Genomic DNA, 24,363 nt, shown 5'->3' with positions numbered 1-24,363 from the left:
ATCATCCCCGGGACTGCTGGTTCAATTGACCCCATATAATTTTAAAACAATTAATAGTAAATGATAAACAAATAAACTATTCTATCGCTATAAACAAAATTGAGCAAATTGAAAAAAATTATAAAGTATAAGTATATACAACTACTACAATTCAAACTTCATCAATTAACTAAAAAATTGTTATATTATTAAACAATTTGTCACCAGCCGAAAAAAAAGTTTACATGCCTAAAAATAAAAAAATCTCAATCTTTCAAAATTAATTAATCGCAACGATTTCAAATTTTGATCATATCCGAGTTTAACATATTAGAATCTAATTCTGAGAGCATGAAGCGTTTTTTCAATTTTTTCGATTTTTTGAGTCGAGTGGTTCAATTGCCCTATGGTTCAATCGACCCCTTCCTCACCTACTATTTGGACTGATTCGAAGTAGTAGATTTCGAGAAATCTTAAAAAAACCACCAAAAAAAATTTTTTGAATTGTGGTTTTTTCGGAATTACTTTTGAATGGCTCTACTGATCAATTTCAAAATCTAATCAACTTTTAAGATCAAAAAACCACGTCGATCACTGCAAGCCCGGTCAAAATCAGTTGATTCGTTTGTGAGTTATCGTTGTCGAAAGAAAACCGAAAAAAGTGTTTTTTCGGAATTACTTTAAAATTTTTGGCTCGATCGAATTAGACTTCGTTGCGTTTACAACGCAATCAGAGAATGGTGACGGTTTTAGTGATTCAGATAAGCTCTAAACTAGAATTACAATAAAAATGAAGGAATAGATATTGTAGGAAATGGATATTGTTGATCATCGATAAATGATGTAAAATTTTCCATTGGTTTTATGATTTGATATTACTACTAAAAGCACAAATTTATTAACAAGAAATGTTATAAAAAAACATCTAAAAAGAGAACTCATGGTGTTTTTGATGACAATCATTTGTAAGTGCAATTACATCTTTTGAGGACGATTTCAAGACTATTGAGAATTTTATTTTGGTAACAATTAACTTCATAAGTTTGGAATGGTTCTAAAGTAACTTATTAATCAGTTCTATAGCAGGATTAGACTGTTTCTTCTGAGTATTGTGGTTCTCGATGGCAATAAGAAACCTGTAACAAAATGATAATATTAGCAGAGTTGTTGCAGTAGTATTGAAAATCATTATTGGAAAATAATCAATAACGTCAATAATTACTCTCTTATCGCATTGTCATAAATAACCTTAGATTAAGAAAAAGTCATACACCAGCGAATACGTACTGAGAATATATATTAGAAGATATAACAATATATTTCATAGGGTATATATAGTATACATTTAAATTTGCCTGAAAATTTACGAGATGATTTAAAATTACTTCCATAGCGAGCAAATTAGAATAGTGAAAATAATTAACAGAATACAATTTTTTTAGCATTTCTCAAAACTTAAGTAGTTTTTGAGTTATTACACTTTTTTATTGATCAATTAGATGCTAGAATTTGATTTTTAGAAAACACGATGTCTATGATTTATTACTAGCCGTTCCGGCCTACTTTGCTGGGTGAATTGTAAGAGAAAATAAATTAAATTTTACGTTTCATTTTTATTATTAACTACCCGCTAAGAAAATCGAAGATTTTCAAAAATCGGGAAGTTATTGTTTTCACCGCGTTTTGCAAAAATCGAATTTTTATTAGATCTCGACGTTTCAAGGGCACAGGAAGCTTCCCTGATGACTCCTGCGATGTTGTCACTATGTCTGTATGCACGTATGTGTGTGTGTGTGTGTGTGTGTGTTTTTATAGAGAAGCAAAAAAAATCTTCTAAAGATACCGCTATCATTGAAAGATGATGGTCGTTAGTTTGGGATTTTTACCCACTAAAAAAAAACTCCTCCCTCTTCCTCCGTGGATAGTACGGAGATGACTGAATCGGAACCGCGTAAGCATTACTTCAATCCAGTCCATATTGCATCTTACGACGCCTGCTCTCGGTTACTGATCTCTTTCTATGGTTTTTGCTTTTAGAAGGCGCTTCGCGTAGGATGCAACAGCTGACCAATTATTTTCTTTTCTGAGAATGCAGGCTATCAAGTTCTCGGGGGAGAGCGTGGTGCCAGTAGTTTCTTCGGTGCTGTTTCTGTAGCCCTTTCACCGATCACACTCGAAGAACGTGTGCTTGGCGTTGTCAATTTTGTCTGGGCAGTATTTGCACGTTGGTGTGCTGTACAGACTCATCTTGAAAAGATAGGCATTGAACTGCCCGTGTCCCGTCAATAGCTTGGTTAGGAAGAAGTTAAGTATTCTGAAATACTTACACGTATCAAGGTGGACGTTCGCCCGGATCAGGTCCGCAACACAGTCGAGAAGATACGCAGGACCGCGACAGGGAACATTCTCATCACGCTGTCGAAAGGCAGTAGTGATAGAGGTAAAGACCTGCAGAAGACTATCGTGGGAGTACTTAAGGAGAACGCAAATGTCATTAGTACAGGGCCTGAAGAAGACCTGGAAATTCGCGATATTGACGATACTACAAATAAAGATGACATTTTAACAGCTTTACAAGAGGCAAAGGTAAACGATTGTGGTATAACAGTAGAGGCCATTAAAATTCGTAAGGTCTTACGTAGCAGAACACAGATTGCGTCGGTGACTCTGGCAGCAACGGTAGCGCAGAAAGTGGTAGGAGAACACGGCAAGATTAAGATCAGCTTGACCAATTGTCGTATTAGAACAGTACTAAGACCAGTCCGATGTTATAAATGCTGGCATTTTGGACACCGTGCGGTTCAGTGCACAAGTGAAGTCGACCGCTCCAAACTTTGCATTAAATGTGGAGAAGCGAGACACAAAATCGCCGAATGTAATAAGCCTGCTAAATGCGCACTGTGTGCGGATCAACCCGTTACAGAGAATAACGCCCATTATGCCGGCACAAGCAGATGCCCAGTATACCAAGAGGCACTCAAGAAGATAACTGATAAACGAAAATGAGAATACTGCAGCTAAACATCAACCATTGTGAGGCGGCACATAATTTGCTCATGCAGACAGTACGTGAACAGAAGCTTGACCTTGTGCTTATATCGGAACCGTATAAACACCTCGGCGGCCAACCATGGGAAACTGACTGCACCACAAAAGCTGTCATATGGTCCTGTCGCAAGCTCCCCTTCCAGAGGGTCGTTAACAATGGCAGCGCCGGCTTTGTAGTAGCAACGGTAGATGGCATCCGCTTTTATAGCTGCTACGCACCACCTAGCCTCACTATTGTTGAATTCATGGACTTTCTGGTTCGACTGACGGAGGACGCGAAGCAGTACTACCCAGTGGCAATATCTGGAGACTTCAACGCCTGGGCAGTGGAATGGGGCAGCAAACACACCAACGCTCGAGGTGAAGAACTACTGGAAGATTTTTCTACGTTAGATGTAGTATTGTTAAACAGCGGCGATGCGCTGACGTACACTAAAGGAGACGCAAGTTCTATTGTGGATCTTACTTTTGTCAGCAGCAGCCTCATTAGAGGAAACTACGACTGGAAGGTGATGGAGATCTACACGGCCAGCGATCACAATGCGATTCTCTGGGAAGTATCAAAGGACCAGAATCCTAGAAGACCGGCTAAGAAGACCGGTAAACGGGGCATGAACCAAAGACCTTCGGTGCACTGGTGGAACGAACACATCAGCTTTCTACGGAAAGAGTGTCTCAAGAAAAGAAGAATATCTCAGCGTGGTTATCGGCGGCCTGACTCAGCGGAACTAGTCGCAGAATACAAGAAAGCTCGTCGACATTTAAACAAAGCCATCAAGAATAGCGAGAAGAACTGCTGGAAAGAGCTTATCAACGAGGTGGACAAAGACTTGTGGGATAGACCTTACAAGGTAGTCATGGCACACCTGAAATATCAGCCAATGCCGTCTCCTACGTGTCCTCAACTCTTACAGAAGATCGTGACTGCGCTGTTATCACGATAGCGCGTTTTCAACTATCTGTTGACACAGGACGAACTGAATGATATTCCACCTGTCACGAAAGAAGAACTGATGGAAGCTTGTAACCGCGTCGGGAATAATAAAGCACCGGGATTCGACGGAATCTCTAATATTGCCTTGAAAACATCCATTAAAGCAGCGCCAGCGTTATTCCTCGACGTCTACAACATCTGCTTGAAGGAAGGGATTTTCCCTCGGAAGTGGAAACAACAACGGCTGGTACTACTTCCTAAAGGGAAAAAGCCACCGGAAGAACCGTCATCTTATCGTCCACTCTGCATGCTAGATACAGCCGGTAAGATACTAGAACGTATAATCCACCAAAGGATAGAAGCAGTTGTCGATCCACTCTTAGCAGACAATCAGTACGGATTTCGGAAAGGACGATCAACCCTGGACGCGATCAACCTGGTTGTCGGTATAGCCAAAGACGCAATCGCCGGTACCAGATGGAAGGGGGGAACGAAGAAATATTGCCTGGTGGCAACTTTAGACATAAAAAATGCCTTCAACTGCGCCAACTGGGATTGCATCATGCAAGCCCTTCAAGAGATGAACGTACCAGGATACCTACGAAGGATAGTCGCTAGCTACTTCACAGATAGAGTCCTGAGATATGACACGAAGAATGGTCCAAAGGAGTATGATGTTACTGGAGGTGTACCGCAGGGTTCTGTTCTCGGTCCACTTCTCTGGAATGTCATGTACAACGGATTGCTGAGACTACCAAGAAATGTCAAACTGGTAGCGTACGCGGACGACGTAGCCGTAGTAATCGTCGCCAAGCATCTTGATGAGATAAAACATATGTTCGCTATCAACTTTGAGCGAATTAACCAGTGGATGGACACAGTAAATCTGCAACTGGCTAAACAAAAGACCGAGGCTGTACTTATCACTAGCAGAAAAGTAGTGGAAACGATCAATCTAAACGTCGGAGACCAAGAAATCATATCCCAACCATTCATTCGATATCTGGGAGTGATGCTCGATGCCCGACTTAACTTCAAACAACAAGTTGAACACGTGACCGCCAAAGCATCAGCAGAAGTAGCTAACCTAGTACGATTATTGTCCAACATCGGTGGCCCGAAGCAGACAAGGAGGTCATTGCTATCATCAGTAGTTACATCAGTCCTCACATATGGTATATCCATTTGGGCCGACGCACTTGAGATCCAAGAACCATGGAGGAAAGCATGTCCAGTTTACCGACTGACCGCGCTAAGAGTAGCCAGCGCCTTTCGAACAATATCAGAGGAAGCAGTGTCATTTCCGAAACTTTGCCGCTCAGAGTCCTAGCTGAGGAAAGACGAAACCTTTACCAACGAAAGAGGACAACCACACTAAGTGCCGAGGAACTCAGAGCTAAAGAACGGCAGAACAGCATCGCACGATGGCAATTGCAGTGGAACGCCGCGACAACAGGGAGATGGATACACCGTCTCATACCGAAGATCGACGTTTGGCTAAACCAAAGTCATGGCGAGGTCAATTACCATCTGACGCAGTTGTTGTCAGGACATGGATGTTTTCGGACGTATCTTCACCGCTTCAAGCATGATGATTCACCGGAGTGCCCGTCCTGCCCAGGAATCAATGAAGACGCGGAGCACGTTTTCTTTGAGTGCCCACGATTTTACCCACAGCGAGATGAGCTGGAGATGATCCTAAAGAAGAAAATCCAACCAGAGACAATAGTAGAAGCAATGTTGTCATCAAGAGCCTCCTGGAACGCCATCAGCACATTTGCAACAGAAGTCCTTATAGACTTGCGTTCCATCGAAGGAAGAAGAGCAAATGACAACAACTAGAAGAAAGGTAAAATAACACCTTAGCTACCAGAAGAAAGAGCAGTAGCTAGATCCTCCCCTCATGAAGTAATGCCTAACGGCGGTTTCCATGAAGGATTAGGGGAAAGAGGAAAAGGGGTTTAGGGTTTAGTGGGTAGGGGCGCTTGCGTCGAGTTTTAGTATGACACTGCGTCGAGTTGCCACATATCCAGGCCAAACAACTATGCCTAGAATCCGTAAAAAGGATTCCCCCTCCTTAAAACAAAAAAAAACAAAACACACACACACAAATACACACACACACACACACACACACACACACACACACACACACACACACACACACACACACACACACACACACACACACACACACACACACACAGATGTTCGGACATCATCGTGAAAATAGTCAGGAAAGCTGGTTAGGGCTTGAAAACGTCGAGATCTGTTGAAACCTCGATTTTTGCAAAACGGGTCGAAAACAATAACTTCCCGATTTTTTGAAAATCTTCGATTTTCTTAGCGAGAAGTTAAAAATAAAAATTTTCAAAAGTTAGGAAGTTATTGGTGTTAACCTGCTTATCGAAAATCGAGTTTTCGAACGGATGTTGACGTTTTGAAGTCCTAGGAAGCTTCCCCGAATAACCATTTGCGATGATGTCCGTATGTTTGTATGTGTGTGAGTGTATATGTGTGTGTATGTGTGTATGTGTATGTGTGAATGTTTGTAAACCTCTCACATCTTTTGAACGGCTTGACCGATTTCATCGTGATTGGTGTCATACGAAAGGGTTTGACCAAACTTAGATTTTGAATACAATTTCGACCGATTCAAACGAGTAGATTTTGAGAAATCTCAAAAAATCTACGAAAAAAAAAATTTTTTTAAATGTGGTTTTTTTTAAATAACTTTCAAACGGCTTTACCGATCGATTTCAAAAACTAATCAGCTTTTGATATTAAAAAACTACGTCGATCGCCACCAAGTTAGTCAAAATTGGTTTATTCGTTCGTATCGTTGACGAAAGAAAACTGAAAATACTGTTTTTTCGGAATTACTTCGAAATTCCGAGTACGATCACGTATTAACTTAATGATTCTTCATGAGGCTCAAAAAACTGCGTCGAATGCTGCTAATTGCGTGAAAATCAGTACATTCATTTAAAAGTTATTGTGGTGTAGAAATTTAAAAAATAGTGTTATTTTAACTTTTACCAGACTTAGGAGCTCGGGGAGCTTAAATTGATACGAAAATTATATTTTTGAGCTCAAAGAGCTCTAAAGCGTAATAAGTGCAATTTTGAGTGCTCAAGTATGGAATTAGCGAGAAGTTGCAGGGATGGCCTTTAAACTCAACCATTTTCCTAACTTTTTTTACATTCTACTCACCACTCTGAAATTACCCACATATGAAGTCAATTATCGCGAAATTCGTTTTTAGCTGATATCTAATTATTAAGAAAGAAAAATATTTAAAACGGTTGACCTTGGAGGACATCGCTGTAATTTCCTATTTCTCTTGGAATCTTTCAATTTTTATATCTGTAGGAACTGTATTTTGAGAATACGGATTTTTTGATAGCTAACACCCCCGTACTTCTTTGTGGGGGAGTAATTTCATAAGATTCTATTCGAGATGATTTCTAGAATATAAATAAAAGTTTCTACAAAGCTTTAAGTCCTTAGAAACTATTGTTTGGAAGTTAGAGTTCTCCATTGTTAATGCTTTTGCAATCCATTTTGGAGTTGGAATTTTATAAAATCCATTTTTATCTGAACTTGACATCAAATACGAAGATTCTTACCAAATTTGGAGTGTGTAGAAGTAACAGTTTGGAAATAGAAATTTGACATTCTAACACAAACCCCCGCAATCTCTATTGGAAGAAGAATTTCGTAAGATTCTATTCAAGACCATTTCAACATGACAAATATTAGATTCCTACCAAATTTCAAGTGTGTAGAGATTACAGTTTGAAAATGGAAATTTAACATTCTAACGCCCACCCTCGCAATCCTTATTGGCGGTGGGTTGTTGTAAGATCTGCTTTTAGATCCTTTCTGCATCACATATAGAAGAGTCTAGCTAAATTTGTAGTTTGTGGGAGCTATGGCTTAAAAATTCAAAATTTCCATTGTTAATGCCCACCCCCGCAACCTTCTTCGGGGTGAGCTATCGTAGAATTCGTTCATAGACTATTTTTTCATTTCTTACGAAAGATTCTTATCATATTTGGAGTCTATAGGAGCTATAGTTTAAAAACGAGAATTTTTCATTGTTAACGCCCCTGCAAGCCCGTTTGGGAAAATAATTTCTTAAAATCGAGTCTTGACTGACCTCAACATGGCAAAAGTAAATTTTCTACCAAATTTCAAGTTTCTAGGTCCGAAGGTTCCCGAGATATCGTGATGAGTGACTATATCCATAGAAAGTTTCTCATATATATGAATCATTCCATGCCAAATCAGATGGTTTGAAAAATTTCAATTTCTGATTTCCTCAATTTTTAGACTGCCCGCTAAGAAAGAAAATTGAAAATTTTCAAAAATCGGGAAGTTATTGGTTTACCCCGTTTTGCGAAAATCGAGTTTTCATCAGATCTCGACGTTTTAAGGCCACATGAAGCTTCCCTGACTCTTCCCGCGATGGAGTCCATGTGGCTGTATGTGTGTGTGTGTGTGTGTGTGTGTTTTTTTTTTTTTTTTTTTTTTCAGAGGAGGGAATCCTTTTTGCGGATTCCAGGCATAGCTGTTTCGCCTGGATATGTGAAGACTTGACGCAGCGTCATCCTAAAACTCGACGCTAACGCCCCTACTCACTAAACCCTAAAGCCTTTTTCTTCTTTCCTCTAATCCCTCATGGGAACCGCCGTCAAGCATTACTTCGTGAGGGGAGGAACTAGCTACTTCTCTTCCTTCTGGTGGCTAAGGTGTTAACTATCTTCCTTCTATCTTCTGATATTTGCCCTTCTTCTTTCGGTGGAACGCAAGTATTTGAGGACTTCTGTTGCAAACTCGTTGGTAGCGTTCCAGGCAGCTTCTGATGACAACATTGCTTCCCCTAGTGAATCTGGTTGCATTCTCTGGTTCAGGATCCTCTCGGACTCTTCACGCTACGGATCGAAACGAGGATATACAAAGAAGACGTGCTCCGCATCTTCAGCAACTCCTGGGCAGGACGGGCACTCCGAAGAGTCATCGTGCTTAAAGCGGTGTAGATACTCTCGAAAACACCCGTGTCCCGACAACATCTGCGTAAGATAGTAATTGATCTCGCCGTGATTCCGGTTAAGTCAAATGTCGATCCGAGGTATGAGGCGGTGCGTTCACCTACCCTTCTCTACAGCATCCCATTGTAGTTGCCATCGGCCTATGCTGTTCTGCCGTTCTTCAATTCCAAGTTCTTCAGGGCTCAGTTCAGTTGAACTTTTTCGTTGGTAAAGGGCTCGTCTTTCCTCTGCTAGAACTCTAAGAGGTAGGGTTCTGGCAATGACGCACACTGCTTCTTCTGATATAGTGCGGGAGGCACTAGCTACTCGTAGGGCACTCAGTCGATATACTGGTCCAGCTTTTCTCCATGATTCTTGGGTTTTCAGTGTGTATGTGTGTGTGTGTGTGTGTGTGTGTGTTTTTTTGTTTTTTTTTTTTTTTTTTTTTAGGGGGGGGGAATCCTTTTTACGGATTCTAGGCATAGCTGTTTGGCCTGGATATTTGGCGACTCGACGCAGCGTCATACTAAAACTCGACACTAACGCCCCTACCCACTAAACCCTAAACCCCTTTTCCTTCTTTCCTCTAATCCCTCATGGAAACCGCCGTCAGGCATTACTTCGTGTGTGTGTGTGTGTGTGTGTGTGTGTGTGTGTGTGTGTGTGTGTGTGTGTGTGTGTGTCTAAACTTCTTATAACTTGAACGGCTCGGCTGATCGGATCGACATAGGTGGTGATCGAAAGAGTATCATTGCTATCAAATTTTGTAGAAATTTAAATTGATTTGGTTTGCTAGATTTTGAGAAATCTCAAAAATAACAATTTCAAAAAATCATTTTTTTGGAATTACTTTTAAACGGCTTTACCGATCAATACCAAAAGCTTATCCTCTCTTAAATTTAAAAAATCACGTCGACTGCCCTCAGTTCCGTCAAAATCGATTGATTCGTTCAAGAGTTATCGAAAACGAAAAATTTCGAAAAAAGTGTTTTTTCCATATAACTTCGACATTTATCTTTAGATCATTTTTGATAAAATAAAATAATAATTAGAGCCCAAAAAACCACTTCGATCGCCATCAAGAATGTGAAAATCGGTTAATTAGTTTGTGAGTTATCGTTGTCGAAAAAATTTGGAAAAACTGAATTTCTCAAATTTCTCTGAGATTTGCGGTTCGATCAGTTTGTGCTTGAAAGTTTATAATAGAATAAAAAAAACTGCGTAGAATACTGTCAACCGCGTGAAAATCAGTTCATTTATTCAGTAATTATTGCAGCTTGAAAATTAAAAAAATACTGTTTTATCAAACTTCTATTAGACTTTTGAGCTCGAAGAGCTCGTAAGCTTAACAACTAACTCGATGAGCTCATAGAGCTCAAAATAACATACAAATTATTTTTTTGAGTGCGAAGAGCTCAAAAACGTTATAAGTGTAATTTTAAGCGCTTAGATATGGAATTAGCGGGAAGTTGCAGGGATGGCTATTAGTTTAGTTTAGTTTAGTTTATTAACAAAATTATGTCAAGGCAGTTGCCGAATGACAAAGAGTCAGTATACATATAATTTTACATTATTGTGCAGTTTAACTTATAAATATTTAAAGTGTTTTACACAAAAATATTTTTAGATAGGTGATAATATTATATACTACATTAAAAATTAATATAAAAATTTAATTTATGAAGAATTAACTAATAATTTTAAGAATCTTTGATGTTACTAAAGAGACAGGTAGGAAACTTTAAATTAAAAAGAAGCTATATAAAGAAGGTTAACGAAGTTTGAAGATTAATAAAGTAATGATAGAAGCATTTACAACAGTTTATGATCAAACATCTAAATTAAATAAATAATAAAAAATTTTATTTTTGAAAACCTCCAAGCTTGATGAATTTATAATGTCCTCTGGTAGTTCTTTCCATAATCGTATAACTGTAATTACGAAAGAAGACTCATAATGAGTGGTACTGAAATTTGGGAATTTAAAGAGAATATTATTTTTCTTGGCTGCTAGTCTCTCAGAGCGTCTTACAGTAAGGTCTTCTTGAAATAATTCGCGCAAATAGCTAGGTTTACCAATTTCTAATAATTTATAAAAGTAACAACAAGTAAAATAAATTCGACGACTCTTTATCGAGAGCCATCCCAGTTCACGTCTATAAGGCGAGACATGTTCATCTCGCTTTAAATTGAAGATGAAGCGAATTGCTGAATTTAAAGAACGCTGGAGTTTACAATCATTTTCATCAGTTGCATTTAATAATACTATAGAGCAATAATCAATTAACGGTAAAATAGTTGCCGATACAAGTAATTTTTTAATTGATGAAGTGTAAATATTTCTACGTAATTTCAGGCTATATAATGCCGAATTGATTTTACTTATAGTTTTTGATGTGTGTAAGTTCCACAATAAATTACACGTAAAATGAACTCCAAGGCACTTGATTGATTCAATATAAGGTAGAGGTACACCATCAATTTCTAGCTTTGGAATACCTTCTCGCATAAGAGCTTTTACTTTGTTATTTGATCCCATTACCATTGCTTTAGTTTTAAGTAGATTTACTTCTAACCCATTATCTCTGGCCCAATCAACTACTGCTTGAGCATCTAGGTTCAACTGTCTAGTAGCTTCATGGATTTGATGACTATAACAATGTAATAAATATATTTATCATCAGCAAATAAACCATGATTTGTATAAGTAAGTCGTTTAGCCGCAGAGTTCATAACTAATAGAAATAATATGGATCCTAGAACAGACCCTTGAGGAACTCCAGATGTTGTAGTTTTAAACTCAACTGGCTTACCATCTCCATCAAGTACAGGTTGCGACCTATCAGATAAGCAGGACAGAAACCACTTAACTGTCTCAGGAAAAAATCCTAATTCTATCAAGGTTTTTATAATAATTTTGTGGTTAACATAATCAAATGCTTTGGTCAAATCAAAAAAGACTATTAGAGTTAATTGATTACTATCCATAGCTCTGGAAATATCATTTGTTAATTTTAATAGGGCAGATTGAGTACTATGATGTTTTCTGAACCCTGATTGATATTTATCAATAAGATTATTATCCTCAAGATATGTAACTACTTGGTTAGCAATTATTCTCTCGAAAACCTTACTTAGATGTGAAGTATTTGCAATGGGTCGTGTATCAGAGAGGGAACGCGGTGGAGAGGTCTTGTTCAATGGTAAGATGTAAATTGCCTTCCAAGCTTGAGGGAAGATAGCAGTATTTAAAGATCGATTAAAAAGCTGTGTAAGAAAGATTGTTATCTGGGGAATATTGTTTTTTAGCCAATAAAGATTTAATTCATCCGGACTTTTACCCTTAGATTTGTTGAGAGTGAGATGAAGAGCTTTTGTTACATCTACAATGTCAATCTCTGTCCATACAAAGGAACAATTTACCAAACTACTATGAGACAATTTAATTTCTTCAAAGGTTGCTTCATTACATGGTGGATGATGTCTTACTATTTTTGCAAAGTGATTATTTAATTCTCTCGAGTCAAAGAAATTTAAGCGCGATGAATTTGAACCTTTAATTAACCCCAAATGCTTAAGTTTACTCCATACATTTGAACCTAATGGAATATTACTCAGTGCATTGCATAAATAATTTTCACGAGCCTCCGTAAGCTTTATTTTTAATTCCTTTCTTTTAATTTTAAAAAGATTTAATAGGTCCTTATTATTATTTCTTTTTGCACGTTTATACAAAGTATCACGTTCTTTGCACTTGGTTTTAAGTTCTTTTGTGACCCAGGGATTAGGAACATGAGTAATTTTGCGTGAACGAATAGGTGCAAATTCTTCAAGAATTTCAATAATAGTCTCATGAAATAAGCTAGTTAAATAATTAGGATCAGAATTTTCTATGAGTTCACTATCAATTTTAAGAGATTGCATCAGGGCATTGCTCATAGCTTCTTGGCTAGTTTTAGAAAAGTCTCTATAATTTATAATTTTCGCCGAAGGCTTCTCGAAATCAAACTTATAATCGCATACAAGATAATCATGTCCGTTTATAAAGGGTTGATTAGATTTACAAAAATTGACCATTTTGAATTGATTATCAAGAATAATAACATCTAACCACGAATCTTTGTTATTTGAATGGTGAGTAGCACCAAACGGGACACATAATAATGATAATTCCGTGATAAATGACTGTAAATGATTAGGTGTTATAGAGGATTCTAACAGATCAAAATTCAAGTCTCCCGTAATTATTAAATTTTTGTAATTTATCATTAATTTAGAAATTACATTAAAAAATTCATCTAAAAGATTACCTTGAGGCCTACGATAGATTACTGATAGTAATAAGCGATTTCCAGTCTGTGAAACGACTTCGAGAATTAAATATTCAGGTTGATTTATATTATTTGTATTAGGTACATAGATGACTTTAGCTTTTAATGACTTGTGGACCAAACATGCCACACCCCTACCCTTAATGAAGCACCCATTATCGGAATGAGTTAAACCTCTATCTCTTCTAAAGACTGTAAAGTTTTCTAAGTTAAGTAAAGAATTGTCTTGTAGCGGTTTGAGCCATGTTTCAGTTATAGCAATGATATGTGGTTTTGTATCTGCAACTAGATCTAGAAATTGGGCAACATGACCATTAAAACTATTAATATTCAAACTTAAGAACCTTATAGACATGGACTGAGGATTTGGATTATCAGTTAATTCTAAGTGACGTTAATCAAGTTTAGTGAGATCGGCTTCAGAACAGATCTTAATTTTAGTAGTATTGTCATCTTTTTTAACAAAAATCGAACTATTTTGCACCCAAACATACTTAAAACGTAGAGTTTTGGCCTTAGACTTAGTTATAAGTAACAATTTATATACTTCAGCATTTAAAAATTCATTAACATATAATAAATCCTTAGAAACATTTGCCGTATCCGGGAAGACAGTTTTAACTAGTAATGTTTTAAGCTTTCTCTTACTATTAATAATATAATCTCGTATTTGAGGAGATTTAAGTTTAACTATGATTGAGTGCAAAATAGGTTTTGCATTATCTTTTACATTATTTGAAGAATTTTTGGTTCTCTTCTCTATTATCCTAGTAGAAAGTATGTCAGACTTGAGTTCAGGTACTTTGAGAGCGTTGAATACACTAGAAGTGATCTCCATTTCAGATGAACCTTGGACAACTGAATCTGGAATGCCTGAGATAACCAATTCTGATGTAACTTGTGAATAAGGCAGGACTCCAGAAGAATCATTTAATGCAACACTTGAGATTAAGGCATGTTGATCAGCTAAGCTTTTAGAATTTTTCGTGTATCTTCTTTGATGGTTTCAAGCTCATTTCTCAGTTTGATAATATTGGTAGTGTTCAAATTTACATTAGTGTTTATAGAGTTAAGAGCTTCTTTGGTATTAGATTGTTCAATTTGTATCAAATTTAATCGAGAACCAAAATCGTCAATTTTTGAAGACAATGTCTTAAATTCAGTCGTAAGCACTGGTATTTGCGCAACTGACTTCATCACTAATGTAAGTTTGTCATCTGTAGATAGTGAAGACCAATCGGAGGGAAGCTGATTTGAACCCATTGTACTCGGAGGTGAACTTACTACTATTTGATTTGTTTCAATGATATCTAAGATCGTTGATAATGAACTAGTATTTGTTTGAACTGTAATGTGTTTGGTTTGATTTGAAGATGTAGATGGATCAATTAAATCTTGTGATTCGGGAAGAAAAACTGAATCTCTGTTAGGTGACAATGGTGAGCTAGGCGTGATCGGAGCAGAAGTTGTTGATCCTTGTCGACTTCCAATACTAGTAAGAGACTCAGTAGATTTAGCCGATTTAAAACTAGATGTTGATGAGTTGTTAGAAGTTACCGATCTTAATGATTGAAGACGGTTTCTGGTTTGAGGTTGATTTACTTTTTGTTTAGTTTTATTATCCACTAAATTGATTAAATAACTAAACTTTAGTCTGCAGCAATCATCAACTGGTCTAGACTTGATATAATCAGTGACACAACTTTTATGAAAAGACTTATTACAAATATCACAGGTGAATGGTGTTCGAAGTACAGCCTTGCATCTACTACAGATGTCATCTAACACTGACATAGCAATTTACACTAAGTTGATTCTGTTTACAAACAACAGTTTTAGAACGAATGTATTCTTACACAGTTGTAAGAACTCCATATATAAAGATCTTTCACATAAGCAGATAATGCAACCAACAATAGTCAGGCTTTGGTAAACACTAATACTGGGTTAACCTTTTAGGGTTAACCTTTTTCCAGATTTTTTTTTTTATTTTAGTATACCCATCAAAAAACTTTTGTTCCGAGATGTTGAGATTTTTTGATCACCGGTTCCGAAGATATTGAACTTTGAAAAAAACCACGCTTTGTATGGTTTTTCGATGATGACTTTTTAGGGAATGGTTCAAATCAAAATACTCACTGAATAAAAAACTTTTGTTTTTTCATGTAATTTTTGAAAAAAAATATACAGACAAATTATTCGAAGTTTTTAATATGTATTTTTTTATTTATGAAATTTTACGACTTTTCCGAAGATAATTATTGGAGCGGGCAAATAAATTAATACTTTTCGTTTGTCGCAACGTTTTTCAATAAGTTATTGCTTCCTCAGGCGCGTTATAAACAATAATAATAAATTACATATCACCAAAAACTTGGTAACAGCATGTAAACAAGCATTAAATATCATACATACCAAAACATACAATATTAATCTCGTTTAAGTTGTTAATGCCTTGCCACATTATTATTGTTTATAATGGTCTACATATAACTTGCAATAATTAGATAGAAAATTTAGTAATAAAAATTAAGTTTAAAAATAATAGCTTGGTCGAAACCTGCTGATCACGTCTACGTATACTATGTCATGCTGTTTACTATAACTATGACTAGTAGTTTAACGCCATGTAACTGTAGACCTCGAAACTTCGTTAGCGTGCAAATTTAAATTAACTGAGTTAAAATTAATTAATATCAAAGACAAAATTAAAAAAAAAAACAAACACAATTCAAAATTGAAAACAATAAGCCAGTTCCATGGCTAAGCGGTACAACGCTTGTCATACTTGCTTGGGACTGGTGAGGCGTGGGTTCGAATCCCGGTGTGAGCTGAAATTTAATTTTCAGTGAACATCGGTGCTCGTAACTCACGCCGGGCTGTACAGGCTTGGGTTTTTCGATGGTTTCCCCAAGCCCTGTTCTACCGGTGGGGCACAGGCAAATGCGTGCAGTTTCCCCAAAGTCGGCCCATCGCCGCATTACTCTTTAGGCTGAAAAAGTATGTAATATAGCCAAACTTATTCTGCCAAACTTAATGTACCGATCAGCCTAGAGTCCCCCTCTGGTCTCGGCCGGACCCCCATAGAGACAGAAGTCTAAAAAGCGGGGTTAAAATAAAAAAAAAATTGAAAACAATAACTATACAATTTTTATGTCCGTAACTATTAGAATTTTAAAATGAATATTATCTATTATCTAATGAGATATAGAATCTCTCAAATTCTTTACCTTGTAGTAATTACTAGGAACATTTAAACCTTTGTTCTAAGGAAAAGCATTCAGTGAGTTTTCCGTTTGCAAACAGAAAACTCGCCAATGCCTTCCTTCTAAACAATTAAATTATTGCAAAACTAGTTAAGAAAAATTGTATAGTTACAGATATAAATATGAGTATAAATTATGGTGATTAATTAGTTATTAGACAATCTCCCATACTAATTAAGCAACCCATTGTATAACTTGCTGAGATTGTTCGTGTCTCTCTTTATATTGATGGTGTCTTCCAGATGAATATAAAACATCTCACTTATGTTACTGTTGAGATAATTCGATTCCATGTCCTGAATTTCCACGTTGTTGAAAATAAAATTGTGTCCCGTGTCAAAATAATGTTTAACTAAAGCAGTCTTCTGTGGTTTCGGAATGTTTATTGGTTTACAATCATACTTGTGTAGGATAGCATTTTTGGGCACATTGACAATAAGGTTAGCTGATGGAAGGATAATAACAGATTGGTACTGCAAACCAACCAGTGCTGGTCGGTTACTTAATTTTAATTCTAACCACCCTACAGTGCAAAAAACATCAGTTGTACTGGGACTATTGGACAGAGCAATTTCCCCAAGTCATGAGTCCTTTCACCAAGAGAACTTGAAGAATGCATACCTCATCCTGAAGAGAAACAACTACCCAGCTGGATTTATCAACAAATGCGTGGCAAAATTTAAACAAGATATCAGCTTAGCAATAGAGAGACATGGAAGGACCAAATTCTACTTCTTCAGATTTCCATTTATCAGACAACTATCGTTTAGGGTCTTGGAATGCTTCAGAGGCACTGAATGGTGTCCGGCGTTCTACAATTTAAAAACGATTGGTCTGCTGTTCACGAGATTGAAAGATCAAGTCCTTAAAGGTAAGCAGTCAGAATTGGTTTATAAAATCACCTGTGAATGTAGCAAGTCATACGTTGGACAAACTAAGCCATTGCTGCATAAAAAAGTATACCAACACAAGTATGATTGTAAACTAATAAACATTCTGAAACCACAGAAGACTGTTTTAGCTAAACATCATTTTGACACGGGACACAATTTTGATTTTAACAACGTGAAAATTCTGGACATGAAATCAAATTATCTCAACAGGAACATCAGTGAGATGATTTATATTCATCTGGAAGACACCATCAATATGAAGACAGACACGAACAATATCAGCAATTTATACAATGGATTGCTTAATCAGTATGGGAGATTGTCTAATAACTAATTTATCACCATAATTTATACTCATGTTTATATCTGTAACTATACAATTTTTCTTAACTAGTTTTGCAATAATTTTATTGTTTAGAAGGAAGGCATTGGCGGGTTTTCTGTTTGCAAACGGAAAACTCACGAATGCTTTTCCTTAGAACAAACGTTTGAATGTTCCGAGTAATTACTACAAGGTAAAGAATTTGAAAGATTCTATATCTCATTAGATAATAGATAATATTAATTTTACAATTTTAATAGTTACGGACATAAAAATTGTATAGTCATTGTTTTCAATTTTGAATTGTGTTTGTTTTTTTTTTTAAATTTCGACTTTGATATTAATTATTTTTAACTCAGTTGATTTAAATTTGCACGCTAACGAAGTTTCGAGATCTACAGCTAGATGGCGTCAAACTACTAGTCATATGTTATGGTAAACAGCATGCCATATTATATGTAGACGTGATCAGCAGGTTTCGACTAAGCTGAAACGGGGTGTTCTGTTCCTCTTGGTCGCCTCTTTTATTTATTAAGGGCGCCACTGGATTTTTGGACTCAGTATCTTGAAACTGGACCAGAACATGGAGTGATAGGTCAGGGTCGTGAGAGATTGCTGAAAGGAACCAAAACTTAAACACAGAAATTCGTTTTACAAAATTATTTATTTATCCAATCCCTTTTACAATTGAAATAATGGCCACTCTAGCAATTTATCAAATTTCATAGAATAAATTCACACTCACACCCCACTCTTATACGGTATATTTCGCGCTGTCCAGCTAGACCCTCACGTAGTGGTAGTACTCGATGTCTACTGGTCTCTCACGTTACTCTATCTACTTTGCGCTGTCCCCTGGACTCTAACGCTACTCTAACTTAGTTCACGTGGTCTCACGGATTCTCACGTCCCTGCGCTGGACCCTGACGTTACTACACATGCTGTCCACACAGCACACGCTGTTCCCCAGACTTTACGCTACTCTAAGAGAACTACCCCGAAGCCAGAGGAGTATACCATAAAACCGAGATAGTCTCTTCACGCTTACACTATTTCTTAATTCCAATAATAACAACTTAATTTTAATTATTAATTATAAATTTTCCAACTATTATTACCTAATTGTTATTTCTGAATTTTTAATCATTTTCCGAATTAGGAATTCTAAATTCCTATTTCCTAAATTACTGCCGTATCTTCAATTACTACAACAATAATTATCTAGATTAAAATTCCAAATTATCGAGAATTAAATCCATTCATTATGTCCGAGAATTTACTAAATAAATTTGTACCATTTATTTAAGTCTAAGTTAACTAAATTTTGATAATTGAGTAAATTTAATTATTGTCTAAATTATTTTTAATTAATCCAAACAATTTTACTCATTTTAAGCCACTTTATTTAATCCAGTGATCAGCGGTAAATTTTACTAAATTTTATTTTCATCGCAAACGGAAAATTATGACAAACGAATATTCTATTATATTTTATTTTATGTATCTTGAAACTTAGAATTTATTTTACTTGAGTTCATTTTATTTTGAACGAACCAAGAGTTTAGTCTCGATCTTGAGTATCCTCTACTCAGCGTTTCCGCGCGGAACAAGATGGAAAAAGTGAATTGTTCAAATTTCTCTAAGATTTTCGGTTCGATCAGTTTGTGTTCAAAAGTATATCATAGATTCTGAAAAAGTGCGTGGAATACTGCCAACCGCGTGAAAATCAATTCATTCATTTAGAAATTATTGCAGTTTGAAAATTCAAAAAATATTGTTTTTTGAAACTCCTATCAGCCTTTTGAGCTTGAAGAGATCAAAAATATACAAAAGCTATTTTTTGAGCTCGGAGAGCTCAAAATAATACTCAAATTGTATTTTTGAGCTCTAATAGCTCAGAAACGTCATAAGTGCAATTTCAAGCGTTCAGGTATGGAATTGGCGGGAAGTTGCAGGGATGGCCTTTAGGGTCAAACGTTTTCCAGATTTTTTTTGACTAAATAATTTCAATTAACTGCAATTTCAATTAATTGTAAATTATACTGCTTTTAATAATTATTCCTGACTCTAGCTTTATTTAAATTATGACAAATTACTAAATCTTGCACTGAAATAATTTTAGGGAAATAATTTTAGTGTTGAATACATTTTATCTTAAATAATTTTAATTTAGCGGTTTACTCAATTCTATTCTATTGGCTTAAGCCAAATTATTATCCAATGATTATCAATAAATAAATCCCGGACATGACATGAGAGTCTGAAATTAATAATCCGAAATAAATTTCTGGTATTATTAACCCAGACAGGCCAATGTGTAAAATAGACAACCTGACATAAACGAGTCTACCTTCCTAAACAAATCAACCAATAACCCGAAATAAGTTCTGGCATTATTAATCAACTGTTTTATAATTTTTCTAATTTGAATACTTAAAAAACTAACGATTGTGGCCGAGCACGAAATGGCGGTGACCTTCAGCCGACATGACGGCTTGGCTGATGTTGCAGACCAGAGAAATAATTAACTCGTTATTTGTACTTGGAGTTTTTATAATTTTATTTACACTTCCTCGGTGAGCTGTAACTCCTCATCTTCGGGTACTGACGTGAATTCTCTCTTGGTGAGGTAGTCTCGATTTGGCGGCAAAGCTCTGGTTACCATCACTCGCTCTCTGGATATTTATTTATAACGCCAGCAACCACAAATCAGCATTATAAATTATCACAAATTAGAATTAATTTAACCAAGCTGGCATTCGACCAAGCGAGCGTTAAATTAACAAAGTGTTATCGCCTCGTTCCACGTTGGTCAAGCGGAATAAAAATAATTACCTTAGCTGGATGTTTTAGAAAAATTTGCGTGTCGTCCAATCTAGCCACTCAGTCACAATAAGTCTTACCAAATTTTGTTCTTACTTTCTTGCTTCCTCTGCTCTTCCCACTACCACTACGCCGGCTTTTCCACTTTGGGCCTTTCTTAATATCTCCAAGCGAGGGCTTTAGATCACAGCGCATTGTGACCTGTCGATAAATAACTGAGTACCGAAAAAGGGTAATTTACCGAGTAAAGATTACTCCGTTACAAAGCTATTATTTTTAAATTTAATTTTTATTACTAAATTTCATATCTAATTATTACAAGTTATATGTAGACCATTATAAACAATAATAGTGTGGCAAGGCTTTAACAACGTAAACGAGATCAATATTGTATGTTTTGGTATGTATGATATTTAATGCTTGTTTACATGCTGTTACCAATTTTTTGGTGATATGTGATTTATTATCATTGTTTATAGAGCGCCTGAGGAAGCAATAACTTATTGCGAAACGTTACGATAAACAAAAAGTATTAATTTATTTGCTCGCTCCAATAATTATCCTCTGAAAAGTCGTAATATTTATGAATGAGGAGCTGATACAATAACATGATTAATGAAATTTATATTGCACGTTTTTAAGTGAGTGCATATTTTGATTTTTTCAAAATTTTTTACAGTAAATTGCTACTTAATCCACAACTTTCTAGGCTGGTACGGTTATGAGTTCTTGATAAATACTATTTTTTTTCGATTTTTGAAAATCAAAAAAAAATTTTTTCCCTTCATTTTATCAAATTCGATCACTTGACAAGGATAAGAAATTGTTAATGATTTTAAAAGACTTATGATTATTTTTCAATACAACTTTCTGCGATAAATATTTTGTTTATTTTATTACAATCGCATAACAAAAATAGGCTAGCACATAAGCTTGTTACCGTGTTGTGCCTTTTTATCATGGATTTTGTGTGTGTTTATCAAAAAATTTACCATCGCTATACTTATTGACGAATTCATAATAGAATTGAATCGTTCCGAATGGAAAAATATATTTGTGAAAAATGGATTTTGATACATATTTTTTTGCGCTAAATATATGCTTACTTATAGTTTGAAATACATCACCGCATAAAAACGTCTCAATCGGCCATTATTAAAAAAATTATGGACATTAAAAAAAGTGATGTCTTATTTTGAAAATCAATGGGAATGCCTCATATTTATACACGTAAATGCATGTGTACATGTATGTATGAATATGCTGTCATCTATGTAAACACATACGTCAAAATATATGTGTACACATACAATATATATGCAAACATTTATTTTGACATTTAGAAATTAGGTTCCCGCGGGTAATAAGGCCTGTCGGATAATAAGGACTATATGACAGGAATGATATTTAAAATAACCACTTCTGCTAAAGACTACTCTAGTAAAAGCTTCTAGCATAGAAATATCGTGACAAGTTTATAGAGTCATAATACATGTTCCCTGTATTCTATATGTCATCATCTGTCATATGCTGTCAAAGCACAGAAAAATTCGTAAGAAATGGTTTGAGTAAATGGTAAGCATTTCTTTACAATTTCCTATTTAATAATAATTTGAAATCATTATTTTAATTTTTATCAACATCTTAAACAGTATTGTTGAATTTAAGTAATGATTGGTCTCTAATACCAATTATGTAAGGTATAGTATAACTATTTCTAATAAGCTTTATCCGGAGGCCTTATTACCCTACCGTAGTAAAATAAGGCCTATCGGTAAGGTTTTTGAAAGAATTTAATTTTGTGTTAGTTTATAGTGGAAATTACCATTACTTCATTATATTTTATGACTAATGTATTGAAATAAAGATTAATAATACATTTCGATTATGAAATGTAATGTTTTCATTTTTTTTAACTTCCCGCTAAGAAAATCGAAGATTTTCAAAAATCGTGAAGTTATGGTTTTCTCCCCGTTTTACAAAAATTGAGTTTTAATCGAATCTAAACGTTTCGAGGTCATAAGAAGCTTCCCTGACTATTCCCGCGATGGTGTCTGTATGTCTGTATGTATGTATGTATGTATGTATGTATATGTATGTGTGTGAGAGTGTGTGTGTGTGTGTGTGTGTTTTTTTTTTTTTTTTTTTTGTAGGGGGGGGAATCCTTTTTACGGATTCTAGGCATAGCTGTTTGGCCTGGATATGTGGCGACTCGACGCAGCGTCATACTAACTCGACACTAACGCCCCTACCCACTAAACCCTAAACCCCTTTTCCTTCTTTCCTCTGATCCCTCATGGAAACTGCCGTCAGGCATTACTTCGTGAAGGGAGGATCTAGCTACTGCTCTTCCTTCTGGTGGCTAAGGTGTTAACTATCTTCCTTCTATCTTCTGCTATTTGCTCTTTTTCTTTCGGTGGAACGCAAGTCTTTAAGGACTTCTGTTGCAAACGTGTTGGTAGCGTTCCAGGCAGCTTCTGATGACAACATTGCTTCTAATAGTGAATCTGGTTGCATTCTCTGGTTCAGGATCCTCTCCAGTTCTTCACGCTGTGGATCGAAACGAGGACATACAAAGAAGACGTGCTCCGCGTCTTCAGCAGCTCCTGGGCAGGACGGGCACTCCGAAGAGTCATCGTGCTTAAAGCGGTGTAGATACTCTCGAAAACACCCATGTCCCGACACCCATGTGTGTGTGTGTGTGTGTGTGTGTGTGTGTGTGTGTGTGTGTGTGTGTGTGTGTGTGGATTGCATGTAAACCTCTCATTACTTTTGAACGGCTTGACAAATTTAATCTCTGTTGGTGCTACCCGAAAGGGCTTGACTGAACTTAGATTTCGAATATGCTTTGGAACGATTCAGACCGGTAGATTTCGAGAAATCGCAAAAAACTACAAAAAAAAATTAGGAAAACGGTTGACCCTGAAGGCCATCCCTGCAACTTCCCGCTAATTCCATACTTAGGCGCTTAAAATTGCACCAATGGCGTTTTTGAGCTCTTCGAGCTCAAAAATACAATTTGTGGATTATTTTGAGCTCTCCAAGCTCAAAGAGATTGTTTTCCTATGCTTTTGAGCTCTTCAAGCTCAAAAGTCTGATAGGGATTTGATGACACTATTTTTTGAATTTTTAAACCGCGATAACTTTTGAATGAATAAACCGATTTTCATGTGGTTGGCAGCATTTGACGCAGTTTTTTGAGCCTCACAAAGAATCTTAAATTTTGAATTGATCGCGCTAGGAATTTTAGAGTTATTCCGAAATAACACTTTTTTCGGTTTTCTTTCGTTCACGATATCTCTCGAACGAATCAACTGATTTTGACCGGATTCGTGACGATCGACGTGGTTTTTTGAGGTTAAAAGCTGATCAGTTTTTTGAATTGAACTATTAAGCCGTTTAAAAGTTATTCCAAAAAAACCACATTTCAAAAATTTTTTTTTTTTCAGTTTTTTCAAGATTTCTCAAAATCTATTGATCTAAATCGGTCCAAATAGTTTTAAAAATCTAAGTTTGGTCAAGCCCTTTCGAATAGCGCCAACCGCGATGAAATCGATCAAGCCGTTCAAAAGTTATAAGCGGTTCACATACTTTCACACACACAAACACACACACACACACACACACACACACACACACACACACACACACACACATACATACAGACGCCGTAACAACCTCACGGGGATAGTCAGGGAAGCTTCCTGTGACCTTCAAACGTCAAGATCTGATGA

General features: G+C 36.2%; 1 protein-coding gene and 1 long non-coding RNA gene across 2 annotated transcripts in view; both read right to left on the bottom strand.

The window, feature by feature from the left end:
* LOC123275345 (patj homolog) overlaps nucleotides 1–24,363 on the bottom strand; it is a gene marked incomplete in the record, with an annotated part of 555,954 nt that overhangs the window by 227,532 nt on the left and 304,059 nt on the right.
* Nucleotides 840–24,234, bottom strand: LOC123275362. Its single transcript, XR_006511671.1, has 3 exons — nucleotides 24,221–24,234; nucleotides 11,494–11,496; nucleotides 840–1,115 (listed from the first exon to the last, which is right to left on the bottom strand). It is a non-coding gene; the product is annotated as an uncharacterized LOC123275362 (long non-coding RNA).

Source organism: Cotesia glomerata, linkage group LG1, assembly GCF_020080835.1.
Source record: "Cotesia glomerata isolate CgM1 linkage group LG1, MPM_Cglom_v2.3, whole genome shotgun sequence".
NCBI lineage: Eukaryota > Metazoa > Arthropoda > Insecta > Hymenoptera > Braconidae > Cotesia > Cotesia glomerata.
The sequence above is the reverse complement of the archived record's forward strand: the minus strand, read 5'-3'. Positions and strand labels throughout refer to the sequence as shown.